Source organism: Euprymna scolopes, chromosome 32 (assembly GCF_053919585.1).
Source record: "Euprymna scolopes isolate OS-2025 chromosome 32, ASM5391958v1, whole genome shotgun sequence".
In the NCBI taxonomy this organism is placed as follows: Eukaryota; Metazoa; Mollusca; class Cephalopoda; order Sepiida; family Sepiolidae; genus Euprymna; species Euprymna scolopes.
In genome coordinates, this window is record NC_136513.1 from 87,875,476 (window position 1) to 87,880,475 (window position 5,000).

Here is a 5,000-nt window from a genome sequence, read left to right on the forward strand (position 1 = left end):
TAATTCAAGTAACTTGATTTTGTAGTAGAATTCAATGTGCCGCTTTCAGCCTTAATCACCGCTTGGATCCGGAACAGGGAGCATGCCTTTTCCACAAGCGCTGGCGGGGCTCGGAAGATTGTGGCGATCAGGCTTCCTTCGCTCTTGTGGGAAGTCATGTTGGTGATGTTATCGACGTATGACCAAACGAAGTAGTTCGGCGAGTTGGGGTCGGGGAGAAAGACGGGGGGAGTAAGAGAAAGGTACAAAATCGTAGCACTGGATCTCTTTGGACTTGTGGGCCGGTACCGCTTCCTGATGCCACACCCAGGTTCTGCCAGCGGCCAACTGGTTGCACCTAAGGATCACCACACTCTTCAGCACATCCAGGTACACTTTGATGTTGACTTTCGAGCCTACTTCAAAAATGTGACGTGGCATGATATTGCCCTTACTTGAAATTGCACCAAAGACCATAATCGTGTCCGGAAACTTTGTTTTCATCACCCTGGACACGATCCTGTTATTCGTAGCAATCCAGCAATGCATTTGATATATATATTGTTATTGTTATTGTTGTTGTTATTATTATTATTATTATTATTATTATTATTATTATTATTATTATTATTATTATTAATATTTCCGACACTACAAAGTTTTCAAATTTCTCATTTAAATTTTATTCAAAATAAGTGTTTTCTAAAAGTGTGTGACAATCTTTTACTTTATACATACATATATACATACATACATACATACATGATGATTGCAACGTCTTGTCAGACGAGAGCCACTCCCTCATTCACTGAAAGTCCATGTGGCCGAAGTTGACTTTTTAGCCCTGCCAGCGACTTGCACATCCTCAAGCAGACATGACACTGAAAACGTTCACTGGTTTGGATGAAACTAACAGCAGCGGAATCTGTATCATCGTGCTCTTTTATATGATTAACAAAACCTGCCTTGGACAACAGAGTCCGATCACACACCTTACAGATCCAGAAATCTCCATGGTTGGGCGGCAAGGTTTGGCATTTCCTACATGCTCTCTTAAGCTTCCCTCGGTCTATTTTGGCTGCTTCAAAGTGTCCTGCGCCCCTATATATCAGTGTTCTCCACTGCTTGCGATCAAACGCTAGGAAATCCCAGCTGTCAACAGGAATATGAAAGCTCACCAGACTCTCTTTGATGCTATCACGAAAACGTTTTTTGGGGCTTGTGCTGTGGTCTTTTTCCAAGAAAGAGCTCACCATAGAACAACTGTTTTGGGAGTCGATAGTCTTCAATCCAGATAAGATGACCCACTGGTTCTTAATAACAATGGTAGCATTACTGGTTGTTTTGGCCTTTTTTAAGACATATGTATCCGGGACAAAGCTATACCACTTTAAACCAAGAATATGTCTAAGGCAGTGCTGATGGAACCTCTCGAGCAATTCTATATGTGACCGGTACAAGATCCAAGTTTCAGATGCATAGAGTAGGAATGGTACTACACGTGCTTGATATACTGAAATTTTAGTTGTCAGAGTTAGATCACCGTCAGACCAGACTCTATCTTGTAACCTTCCAAAAACATCAGATGCCTTGCTGATTCTTTGTCTTATTTCCGCATAAAGAGTGCCATCATTTGATAAGGTGCTCCCAAGGTAGACAAATTTTTTTACGACTTCAAGGCGCTTTCCACAGACGAAGATATCAGGTTCCACATAGAGATCATCAGGAGCTGGAGTGTACATGACTTTAGTTTTCTTAATATTAACTGTCAGTCCGAAGCAGGTACAAGCATTTGTAAAGAGATCCATCACTAGTTGTATCATCAGCATACAACAGTTCCCTAACAAGCCCATCACTCACAAGTGTTTTGGCCTGGAACCTTCTCAGGTTGAACACCTTTCCAGTCGTTCGGAATCTAATAAACACCCATATCGCAATCGTGGAAACCATACCAGAGCACAGCACTCAGACAGAGCTAAAACAATGTTGGTGCAGCTATATCACCCTACTTCACAATATTATCAATGGGGAATTCTTCCGAAAGCCGACCATTGAAGTTGACGCGACCTTTCATACTATGATGAAGTTGCTTGAACTTGTCTGTAAAAGCAGGTGTACAGCCAAATTTTTCCTGCACTTTCGAGAGAGCCTTACGGTTGACTGCGTCAAACGCCTTGGTTAAGTCCACAAATACCTGGCAAAGAGGCATACGCTGTTCAATACATTTTGCCAAGAGCTGTCTAGCAGAAAACACCATATCCACAGTTCCTCGCCCACCTCTAAAACCAGACTGGGATTCCGGAAGGATATCAGGACATACATACTTTTCCAATCGGTTTAGCAAGAGCCGTGCAATTACCTTTCCAACCGCACTCAGCAGCAAGATACCTCGATAATTTCTACAATCAGACCTTATGCCCTTTCCTTTGTACAATATAACCAAGATGGTATTTACCCAATCTTGGACAACCTGGTCACCCTGCCATACTGACAGTATCAAAGAGTGGACCACACAATTTACATTGACACCACCATGTATCAGCAGCTCAACAGGGATGCCATCCAACCCAGGAGTTTATCTGTTTTATGCAGTCAACTGTTTCCACGAGAGTCGGTTCACCATCAAGTTCCGGACAAAAGGAACATTGAGGGATACTTTCTATTGCAGCAACATCAACATTGGATGGGTTATGAAAAAGATCATGAAAGTGTTCATGCCATCGATGCATAACTTCATCTGAGGTTTTCAGAAAGGTTTTCCCGTCCTTCGCAAGGAGAGGTGTAGTTAAAAAGGATTTCGGACCATAAGCCTGGTGAAGCAAAGTGTAGAATGTCTTGACATCTCTATGATCGTAGGCAGTTTGTACACACACACACACACATATATATATATATATATATATATATATATATATAGGTAGCAAAAATATTTGGTACATTGTTTTTTTTTTCGTATTTCTCAATAAATATCAATTTAATTTGAGTGAAATTTACACTCAATGTTTGAATAAATATTATCTATTTAAAAATAAAACAGAAATGAAGATACACTTAGTTGACAAATATTTATTAACAAATTATCAAATTACCTAAATTGCTAAAGTATTTAATACATTTCATTCTTAAGCAGTCATTTAATCTTGCTATGATATTTCAACCAATCAGAAGGCACTCCAGGGTTTTGGCTCCTTATAATTCAGTTAATAACAACCCTCAGACACTGCGCAGGTTGCCTCTTTTATTACTGTTTTAAAATGGTTAAAGCAAAGAAATTGACTAATGATATGCGCCAGGAAATCATAGCAAGGTATAAAGATGGAAACGGGTACAGGAAAATAGCGTCAAAACTAAATTTGGTGGTGAGTACAGTTGGGGGTGTACGAAGTGATTGGCCACGTAAACCAAATGATGTTACTCCTCCTTACATTGCTCGTTACATTGCTCGTTACATAGAGTAAAAACCACTTCCGACTCGTTCTGAAATTCAGAAGGATTTGCAGGAAGCAGGTATTGAAGTAAGCAAGAACAAAAATCAACAGATCCTTGAATCGTACAGGCCTGTATTCTAGATCACCGGGAATGACTCCATTGTTGAGTCGCAGACATGTGAAAGATCATTTGAAATTTGTTTATAAATATCAGTGTGACTCGGATGACGTCTAGAACAAGAAGTTTTTTCGTCAGATTAAATTAAAATTGAGTTTTTTTCAGATGAAACATGCGTACCTGTGTATGAAGGAAAACGGGCACAGAGTTTAAACCATCTAATACCATTCCCATCTGTAAAATTTGGAGATGCTTTGGGGCTGCTTTTCTGCAAATGGAATTGGGGGAACTGTAAACATAGAAGGGAAAATGAACGCAGCAATATACACAAAGATTTTATCAACGCATCTGTTCAAGGGCGCCGCAGATTTAGGATTGGGCCGTGGTTTTTATCTTCCAGAACGACAATGATCTCAAGCACTAGGCTAAAATAACTATAAAATAGTATACGGATAATGGGATTAGTGTTCTACAGTTGCCTAGCCAGTCACCCGACCTAAATCCAATCGAAAATCTGTGGAAAACTTTGAAGTTAAGGGTGCAAAAGATCCTAAGAACATCAAGGAATTTGTTATACCGGCCTTCCTTGAACAGAGGAATTTACACCGATTAGCACTATAAATAGCGCTAGTAATTCCAACACCAGTGAGAGAGATGCGACTGCACTTCAATTACTAGCCGAGCGCCCAGCAGATATACACGCTTTCCTATCTTTGTAGATTATTGTTAATACACTTGTTCCTTAACCGAACCTCGGCTTGATTGTTCTTATTTTCACTGTTGCTCCACGACGCAATAGAATTGAAGAAAGTTTGCGAAGAATGGCCGAAACTACCAGTAAGAACTTGTAAGAAACTAGTACGCAATTATGGAAAGCGTTTGGAGGCTGTAAAGCTGAACAGATAATATACAACTAATATAAATGAATGTGTTAAATACTTTTGAATATGAGTAATTTGATTTTTCATCAATTAACATTTGTCAACTAAACATATATTAATTTACCTTTTATTTTTAGATAGATAATATTTCTTGAGAGAGTGTAAATTTCATTCAAATAAACTTAATATATTTGAGAAATGTAAAATAAACTAATGTACTAAATACTTTTGCTACCCACTATATATATATATATATATATATATATATATATATATATATATATATATATAATTATTTACTATTATAATTATCTACAGGGACTAGTGTTTCATCCTTTCGGAAATCATCAGTGCAAGGCAGGGTATTACGATTAACACCGGTTGAGCGATTCGAACCCGGCAACGAAGCTATTTCTGACTCCATTAGCAAGAAACAAATCCATTCAGCCACCGTTAACCGCGAGAAATACTGCTGAATTTTAAACATTTATTTGTAAAATATTTTTAACGTCTGTCATAGTGATCTAATCATTATATGATGATCTGTGCATGCGAGCTTAATTGACCGACTTTATTTCAACTGAAAGTGCTCAG

General features: G+C 38.6%; 1 protein-coding gene across 2 annotated transcripts in view; it reads left to right on the top strand.

Moving 5' to 3' along the window:
• LOC145256466 (carbonic anhydrase-related protein 10-like) overlaps positions 1-5,000 on the top strand; it is a 696,397-nt gene that overhangs the window by 587,478 nt on the left and 103,919 nt on the right. The gene's annotated exons all lie outside the window — the stretch shown is intronic.